This window comes from Copadichromis virginalis, linkage group LG1, assembly GCF_057382275.1.
Source record: "Copadichromis virginalis isolate Kocher_CV1m ecotype Utaka linkage group LG1, C_Virginalis_male_GT1.1, whole genome shotgun sequence".
Lineage (NCBI taxonomy): Eukaryota > Metazoa > Chordata > Actinopteri > Cichliformes > Cichlidae > Copadichromis > Copadichromis virginalis.
In genome coordinates, this window is record NC_140618.1 from 5,621,681 (window position 1) to 5,631,523 (window position 9,843).

General features: G+C 46.6%; 2 long non-coding RNA genes across 2 annotated transcripts; both read left to right on the forward strand.

Moving 5' to 3' along the window:
• Window positions 1–299: 299 nt before the first annotated feature.
• On the forward strand, window positions 300–925 carry LOC146718213 (uncharacterized). The gene is made up of 3 exons (XR_014920938.1): window positions 300–479; window positions 574–691; window positions 781–925. It is a non-coding gene; the product is annotated as an uncharacterized LOC146718213 (long non-coding RNA).
• Window positions 926–5,150: 4,225 nt separating this feature from the next.
• On the forward strand, window positions 5,151–5,989 carry LOC146718214 (uncharacterized). Its single transcript, XR_014921004.1, has 3 exons — window positions 5,151–5,540; window positions 5,635–5,752; window positions 5,842–5,989. It is a non-coding gene; the product is annotated as an uncharacterized LOC146718214 (long non-coding RNA).
• The last annotated feature ends 3,854 nt before the right edge of the window (window positions 5,990–9,843 follow it).

Sequence of the window (9,843 nt, forward strand, 5' to 3'; positions counted from 1 at the left end):
AATAGTTTTGGAGCTGGTGCCACTGATTTGTCACTGCCTGTTGAACATCAACAAGAGAACAGGACACAGAAACATCAAAGATCTGACAAATCCTCCATAGATGTTCCATTTAAATGACAAATTCCATGGTTTAGGTGCAGAATTCAAAATCCATGTTTGTCTCCAAAAAAAGCAGATTGCTTAGCATTCTGGTTAGGCACAATACTTTCTTTATTTTTCAGTTTGTTATTGGTTGATTTGTTTGTTTGTTTTTTCTCGGTAGGGGTTCTGATTTCAAATGGACATGGGAATCTGTTAGGAGGTGGTGGGTAGGTGTACTGTTGTTGTTTGGGTTTTGTTTTCCTTTTGGTTATAGGTAGGCGAGGCGGGGCTTGATGGCATTCCAACACACCTGCGACGCATCGGACGTCATCAGTGAGCGCTTTTAGGGAGCAGAGTCACGGACGTCTGGTGTCGGAGTATTATCGCTGTCACAAGTGGTAACGAGTTAGCACAGGCTGCATCTGTTGATTTTACGCTGTGGAGCTGTATGTTTTAAAGGATCCACGTTTCGCCTACTTTTCTTTGTCTTAGCCTGTTCCATCGCCTGCCCGCCTACCTAGGATTTTGTGTTGGCTATTCTGGATCCGCGACGGAGTGCTACGTACCATCAGGCGGCGATCACCGCAGCGGCTGTGGTTTGGGTGGTCAAGTAAGCTCTCCAACTCTCTCCGTCCACTTGTGTTTAACGTTCGGCTATCAACGGTATGCCATAAACCCTGTTTTGTTCTCTGTTGTCAGGTAGCTCCGGTGCGTCTGCTACCTACCTGTATGCTTCGGCTCCATCTCATCGCCTCGGTGTTTTCCTGCTGGCACATTTTTATTTATCACTGTATATAGCCCCTTTCCCTTGTAAATATTCCCCCTTACTTGTGTATATATAAAACTTGCATCACCAACTATTCTGCGTCCGTGTGTGTTTCTGCCACGTAATCCATCTGTGTAATCCAGCTAACCCAACAGAATACTCCGACCATTTTTGATGGATTCGGCAGAACACACAGGTCCCGCGTCCGGCGATTTACTCCAGAAACACGAGGAGTCTTTGTCTAGTTTGTCTCGTCCGAGCAATGGGCAGGCCGAGTTAATGAGACCCTGTCGGCCATTCAAGAGACTTTGGCTCGGCTAGTTCCTCCTACTGCTCCCGTTGTTCCTGCTCCCCCGCCCGTACCGTCTGCCTCACTGAGTGTGGGCTCTGTTCGTGACCCCGCTCCCCCGGCTCTGGTGCCTTTTACGGGAGAGTTGGGCCGTTGCGGGGGTTTTTTGATTCAGGTTTCTTTGCTTTTTCAGCGTTATCCCCAAGCGTTTTCCAATGATGCTGTTAAGATTTCTCATGTTATCGGTGCCCTTCGTGATTGTGCTTTGGAGTGGGCCGAGGCTTATCTCGCTGTGCATCCCGTGGAGACTGTCACGTATGAGCAGTTTGTTCAGGATTTTAAGGCGGTTTTTCACCACCCCCTGCGCTCGGATGAGGCCGCGCGGCAACTGCACGGGCTCCGCCAAGGGGGCCGGTCGGTGGCGGAGTTTTCTATTGATTTCCGGGTTAAAGCCGCGGAGACGGGGTGGGGTGAGGACGCGTTGCGCGGGGCTTTCGTCATTGGATTGGACGATCGCATGAAGGATGAGCTCGCCACTCGTGACGAACCGGAGAGTTTCGAGGCTCTAGTTAATCTGGCTATTCGTATCGATAATCGCCTTCGCGAGCGTGAGAGGGAGAGGGGTGGCCGGGTCTGTGCTGGAAGTGCTGAGCGCGCCGCGGTGCGCACAATATTCCGTCCTCCTCCTCCCGGCCCGGCCCGCGCACGGTCTCCTCCGGCGTCCGCCGCTGAGGAGCCTATGCAGTTGGGTCGTACACGGCTGACGCTGGAGGAGCGTCGGAGGCGGTTTGAGGGACGGTTGTGTTTGTATTGTGGCCAGTCGGGCCATTTTGTGTCCACCTGCCCGTTGCGGTCAAAAGGCGGTGCCCACCAGTAACTGTGGGGGTACTGGTGGGTGGCACTTCCTCTCTTTCCCAAATTCCCCGCATGCAACTTCCTGCTGTCGTGAATGCCGCGTCTGGCGCTTTCTCTACTAACGCGCTTTTGGATTCTGGCGCTGAGCAGAATTTTATTGACGGCGGTCTCACGAGGCGCCTCGGGATTAAGACTATACCCTTGCGGGTTCCCGTCTCTGTTGTGGCTCTCACCGGTCAGTTACTGCCCTCTGTCACTCATGAGACTGAACCGGTTTCGTTGATTCTTTCTGGTAATCATCGTGAGGTTCTTCGTTTTTTTGTTTTTTCCTCCCCGGAGTCTCCCATCGTTTTAGGTTATCCGTGGTTCGAGCGTCATAATCCTCATATCAATTGGTCCTCCCGTCGCATTGAGAGTTGGAGTAGCCACTGCTTGTCTCACTGTTTACAGTCTGCTCGTCCGCCTTCGCCTGTCTGCTCGTCTAAGCTGGCGCCCGAGGAGGTGGATCTTTCGTCTGTACCCGAACAATATCATGATCTGTCGGCGGTTTTCAGTAAACGCTGTGCGCTCTCGCTTCCCCCCCATCGCCCTTATGATTGTGGCATTGAACTGTTACCTGGAGCTCCTTTGCCCACCAGCCGGCTGTATAACCTCTCTGGTCCAGAGAAGGCAGCCATGGAGAGGTATATTACGGAGTCACTGGAGGCGGGCCTGATTCGTCCATCATCTTCGCCGTTGGCGGCGGGTTTTTTCTTTGTGGATAAGAAAGATGGATCTCTCCGACCCTGCATTGATTTTCGGGGTCTTAATGACATTACTGTGAAGAACAAATATCCTCTTCCCCTGATCTCGTCTGCTTTTGAACCTTTACAGGACGCGGCCATTTTTACGAAGCTGGACCTTCGCAATGCGTACCATCTGGTGCGCATGCGCCAGGGAGATGAGTGGAAGACGGCCTTTAACACTCACCGTGGACATTACGAATACTTGGTAATGCCTTTTGGTCTGACGAATGCGCCGGCAGTGTTTCAGGCGTTGATTAATGATGTGCTTCGGGACTTTTTGAATCGGTGTGTGTTCGTTTATTTGGATGACATCCTTGTTTTTTCGCGGTCGTTTGAGGACCATGTTCAGCAGGTGCGCAGCGTTTTGCAGCGCCTCCTGGAAAACAAACTTTTTGTGAAAGCGGAGAAGTGCGAGTTTCATGCTCATTCTGTGTCGTTCCTGGGCTATGTCTTTGCTAAGGGGCGGGTGGGGCCGGATCCTGGCAAAATCAGGGCGATTGCTGATTGGCCGACTCCTTCCTCGCGCAAACACCTGCAGAGGTTTTTGGGGTTTGCTAATTTTTATCGCCGATTTATTAAGAACTTCAGTCAGATCACCCTTCCGCTCACCCGGCTTACGTCCTCGGCTCGAGTTTTCTGTTGGTCTCCTGAGGCCGAGCAGGCGTTTGCTCGGTTGAAGGAGTTGTTTTGTTCCGCGCCCGTTCTCGCCCACCCGGATGGTGCCAGACAGTTTGTGGTGGAGGTGGATGCTTCTGATGTGGGTGCGGGGGCGGTGTTGTCGCAGCGCTCGCCCGATGATGGCCGTCTCCATCCGTGCGCATTTTTTTTCGCGGCGGTTTTCTCCGGCTGAGCGGAACTATGACGTGGGTAATCGTGAGCTGCTGGCGGTTAAGCTGGCTTTGGAGGAGTGGCGTCACTGGTTGGAGGGGGCGGAACAGCCGTTTGTGGTTTGGACGGACCATAGGAACCTCTCTTATATTCGGAGTGCGAAGCGGCTTAACTCCAGGCAGGCCAGGTGGCAGCTGTTTTTTAACCGGTTCAATTTCACGATCTCGTTTCGCCCGGGTTCTCGCAATGTTAAGCCGGACGCTTTGTCCCGTCAGTTTTCCCCCGCGTCTGAGTCTACGGGGGTGGTTCCGATCATCCCCTCGTCTTGCGTGGTGGGGGCCGTGACATGGGAGATCGAGAGCTTGGTGCGCCAGGCACAGCGGCAGGATCCGGACCCGGGTTTGGGCCCGCAGGGTAAACTGTTTGTTCCGGCGGCTGTGCGCGTGCGTGTCTTGCACTGGGCGCACGCGTCTCGTTTTGCTTGTCATCCTGGCGTGCGTCGTACGGTTTCCCTGCTACGGCGCTCCTTTTGGTGGCCCACTTTGGCGAGGGATGCCCGCGAGTATGTGCTGGCCTGTGACACTTGTGCGCGCAATAAGAGCCGTCACCTGGCCCCCCCCCCGGGTTGCTGCATCCCCTGCCTGTCCCTGGTCGACCTTGGTCGCATATTGCGGTTGACTTTGTTACCGGGTTGCCGCGTTCCGCTGGTCACTCGGTGATCCTCACCATTGTGGACAGGTTCTCCAAGGCGGCGCATTTTGTCCCTCTGTCTAAACTTCCTTCTGCCCTGGAGACTGCTCGCGTGCTCGTGGATCATGTTTTTCGGTTACATGGACTTCCTTTGGACATTGTGTCGGACCGGGGGCCTCAGTTTGTTTCTCGGGTGTGGAAGGCTTTTTGTACCGCGTTGGGAGTGGGGGTGAGCCTTTCCTCGGGCTATCACCCACAGTCTAATGGACAGACTGAAAGGGCCAATCAGCAGCTGGAGTCCGCCTTGCGCTGTGTGGCCTCCTCTGACCCCGCTTCCTGGAGTGGTCATCTTGCTTGGATTGAGTATGCTTATAACTCTCTCACCTCGGCAGCTACGGGGTTTTCTCCGTTTGAGGTCTGTCTGGGATATCAGCCGCCGTTGTTTCCTTCTCAGGAGGCGGAGATTGCGGTTCCGGCCGTGCGGGATCATCTACGTCGCAGTCGGAGGATTTGGTGCCGGACCAAGGCGGCGCTGCTCCGGACCGTGTCTCAGACTCGCCGGGCTGCTGATCGGAGGAGAACGCCTGCGCCTCCATACACCGTGGGCCAACAGGTTTGGCTGTCCTCTGCGAATGTTCCTTTGAAGTGCGTGGCCAGGAAGCTTGCCCCTCGCTTCCTGGGTCCTTTCACCATCCAACGCATCATCAATCCTGTTTCTGTGAGGCTGCAACTACCGGCTTCTATGAGGATTCATCCTACGTTCCATGTTTCTCAACTGCAGCCATTCTCTCACAGCCCGCTGTGCCCACCCGTGGAACCTCCTCCGCCTGCCCGGGTGGTGGACGGGGGTCCTGTCTATTCAGTCCGGCGGCTGCTGGATGTGCGCCGTCGTGGCCGAGGTTTCCAGTTTCTGGTGGACTGGGAGGGGTATGGCCCGGAGGAGCGCTCTTGGGTCTCGAGGGCCTTCATTGTGGACCCAGCGCTTATTGTGGATTTTTACAGGAGGCATCCTGACAAGCCTGGAGGACCGCCGGGTGGCGTTCCTTGAGGGGGGGATACTGTTAGGAGGTGGTGGGTAGGTGTACTGTTGTTGTTTGGGTTTTGTTTTCCTTTTGGTTATAGGTAGGCGAGGCGGGGCTTGATGGCATTCCAACACACCTGCGACGCATCGGACGTCATCAGTGAGCGCTTTTAGGGAGCAGAGTCACGGACGTCTGGTGTCGGAGTATTATCGCTGTCACAAGTGGTAACGAGTTAGCACAGGCTGCATCTGTTGATTTTACGCTGTGGAGCTGTATGTTTTAAAGGATCCACGTTTCGCCTACTTTTCTTTGTCTTAGCCTGTTCCATCGCCTGCCCGCCTACCTAGGATTTTGTGTTGGCTATTCTGGATCCGCGACGGAGTGCTACGTACCATCAGGCGGCGATCACCGCAGCGGCTGTGGTTTGGGTGGTCAAGTAAGCTCTCCAACTCTCTCCGTCCACTTGTGTTTAACGTTCGGCTATCAACGGTATGCCATAAACCCTGTTTTGTTCTCTGTTGTCAGGTAGCTCCGGTGCGTCTGCTACCTACCTGTATGCTTCGGCTCCATCTCATCGCCTCGGTGTTTTCCTGCTGGCACATTTTTATTTATCACTGTATATAGCCCCTTTCCCTTGTAAATATTCCCCCTTACTTGTGTATATATAAAACTTGCATCACCAACTATTCTGCGTCCGTGTGTGTTTCTGCCACGTAATCCATCTGTGTAATCCAGCTAACCCAACAGGAATCTATGTCAAAAGGGCAAAACACCACTTGGATTGCTGCACGTTACCTGCAGTCAACTAATTATCTTTTTAGTGCATACCTGCAGGAAGAGACATTGGACCTATTATTTATCATTTCCAGTTACTGCTATGGAAATGTCTGCCCTGTGAGCATGCATGGGTAAAATTTGCAACTATAAAAGCTTTGATTTTTTTTAATGTAAAGTTGGAGATGACATCTAAACTTTTATTTAACTTTTATTATACATTTTTGCAAGCTAGTTAAATCAGTTGTCATTTTGTCTAGTTTTTTAGTATAGTTTTTCTTTTTATTGTATTGTTTTCTTCTCACTTCATAGCCTTCTATAAGTCCGGAATAGATCCCCAGAGTTCTTCACATGGTTCTGTGGTTTTCTGGAGATATGTGGAGATAAGACCGTGCAACCTTTTGTTGCATCATAAACAAATTGCTCCAGGTGTTGTGAAGTGCAAGTTTTATTTGTTTAAAAAAAGGTAACAGGTAACAAATATGTTCAGAGCTGCTCTCTATTATTTTAAAATATGGTCATTCTGATAACTTACAAGTATTAAAAGTGATATATTCAGCCACTAACAGGTCTGCAACTGATTGCTTGAAATGAATAATCTTGGGCTCTCGGGGGAATTCTAATAAATTACTTTTAGTTCTATCACACTGCCAGTTTGAGATGTGACATTTTTACTTCTGTCCCACCAAATCTGTAAGTTAGAGACGGTTACACACACATATAACAATCAGTAAAGTAAAAACTGCATTTTGACAACTCAGCCAAGTCAACAGAAAAGGGTGCACTTGCACAATGCCATGTCAATATGAGTCAAATTAGCGCATTAGTGCATCATTTTTTTTCCCCCAAGATGCAATGTTTTTTCTTTATTTATTTCATTTCAAATGATTAAAATTTCAAGAAAACAAACACAGGAAAAGGAAAACATAAATAAAAAATGTCCAACAAAATGGTCGGTACAACAAAAACAAAAAGTGTTCCAAAGGGAGCAGGAAGAAGCCGTGGATTATCCAGTGCTGTTGCCTACAAATTCTTAATCAAACTGGTAACCATATATATATATATATATACACACCATATATATATATATACACACACACATACAGTACTTACAGACAAATACTCTCTCATATTGCCAGCATAACGATATTCTCATTCTATACAATGGTGCATCTATATACTTCTAATGGGAATCAACAGACAAAAATAAACTATAAATCTTTAATTTTAATACCCATCAAATATGTATTGCTCATATTTATTTTTAAATTGTCCAGTATTTTCACTTTGTTTAATTTCTTCTTCTGGGCCATTCCACAAGGTCACTCCAAAAACTGATATGCACAAACACAAAACACGATTTTTTTTTTTTTTTGCAAGATGTAGGTTGTTTGTTTGGATCTTTAATACTGATTCGGACCATATTGTATTTAATTATATTCAGTTCAGTTTTTCCTAATCAAAGCAGAATTTAAAAAAAGGATGTTTAAATACACTGCCCCTGTTTCCTGGAATAATCTGCAGATGGAACCGAAATTATCAGAATTGGTTACCTTGGGGAAGTTTAAGTCCACCTTAAAGGAATGAGAGAATAACTCTTTTACTCAGTGTGATTGTTTTTAATGTCACTCTTAATTGATCTGTTATTGTATATTCACATGTTTGTACGGGATATTGTATTTGTTTAAATGTTATATTTGGTACATATATTTTTGACTTTTGTTGCCATGATGCCGGGTCTCTCTTGAAAATGAGATTTTGAATCTCAATGAGATTTTTACCTCGATAAATAAAGGACTAATAAATAAAAGGTTGGTATATCTCACAATACCAGTCACCTCAAGGCACCTTATATTGCACTTGGCGACAGTGGGAAGAAAATCCTTTTAACAGGAATATACCTCCAGTAGAACTAGGCTCAAGCAGGCACAGCTGTCGGTTGGGGGTTAGGGGATAGAGACAAGACAAAATAGTTAAATTTTAAATTTGCACAAAGAAAGTTCATTCCATTTCAGTCCTTTTTTTTCCTTATCCATGTTGAAGATTAGCTTCCCTGAAGTAGAAAAAAAGGTGATGGCAAAGCAACATGTAATGTAAAGTTAATGTAAATGTATGTAGGGGTTAATTTCTGCCCTTTGGTGCAGTATAAATAGCTATGTATTACTATTATTATTATTATTATTATTATTAATATTTACCATCTTGCTTTATCTTTCAAAAAAATGGTTCAGAAAATCAAAAACTGGAGAACTTCAGTATGTTATTCATCCATCGTTAATTTTATCCAAACATCCATTCGCTTCCACTTGTTCTTTTCAGGGTCACGAGGGGCGCTGGAGCCTATCCCAGCTGTCTTAGAGTGAGAGGCAGTGTACACCCTGGACAGGCCGCCAGTCTGTCGCAGGGCTTAATTTTAATTATCAATAGCTCAAATTTAATTAGGAATGTTTTTTAATTACAAAAGATATTTAAAAGTATTAAATTTGATGTGCACACTCCTCCAAACTACCCAGTGATACCTGCTAAGTTTTGGATTTCATTTCTTGGGTGGGGTGATATAGTGTCTAAAGTTTGGAAGCTTGTAACTCTCTGTGCATCAAACTTTTCTGTTGTTTTCCCTTTTTTTACAATCAGAAGAAAGGTATTCGTCTATTTTCATACAGCTTGACAAGAAAAGAGAAAATAATGACAGAAGAGTAGCATTCTTTTCTACCGGGAGCACGTCAAGAGTTGGATCATTTTCAGCTCTGGGGTGCTTCCTCAAAACTGCCAGAAGCAGGTGAATGCACAGTGCCTGTGGTGCAAACCAGGATGCTATGTTTCAAATTCAATAGAAGAAAATATTACTGCACAAAAAAGGGTGCATAGCTCTACATAAAATGTCTCATGTGTGATCATGTCAATCCCTTTAAAATAATGCGACAATAGAGCATTTACAATAAGAGTGATGCACTGAATAACGTAAGCAGTGGGCTGCCACTAAGCTACCAGGCAAAAATGGTTAAAACATATAGGAGTAGTTGTCTTTACAGTATGGTATCTCGGAAGGCTCATCTTGGACCTGAGGGCAAAGAGCCTCATGCACATGGTAGAGTTCCAGAGTTAGGGTGATTTCTTAGTTATTGCAGTATGTGTATATATTTTACTCTTTTGCCAACGTGAATGAAGAACTTCTGCAGAACACAAAGCTTCAGACCCAAGACATTTTCTGCCAATTACATCATTTATTTCTCCCAGTTCTGAATCTAAAAGGGATTTGCCAATTTTTGCTGCAATTCCCTGATGCTTGTCAGATTGTGCGTTGAGTCCCTGCCTAAACCCTTCCACCAAACACTAAAATATGCATTACTGCTTTGTTTAGGATTTGTTTTACCTACCTGCCAATTACGCACATGATATGCCTAGCTATGATGTTTTATTGATACTTCTAAGCTTTGTTTGTCTTCCTACTTCTGAATATGCTGCACGATTACAGGTGAAATGTAAAAATGATTTGGAATCACTTGCAGCTTATGACATTTATATGTCATATTTTAGTTTTATATAATGCAGGATGTATTTCTTTCTGTCCTCATGGGAGTAGCCACCTAACAATACATAAATCATAGAATTTAAGCAATATAAACAAGTTCAGAATAGCTGCAGGTTATTAAATCTTTTTCCCCTTCTTTTTTCATTCTAACACTGAAATAATTTGCTTTGATATTAAAAAAAGAAAAAAAAAGTTACCTGAGCACTGAAGACCTTTGGGAA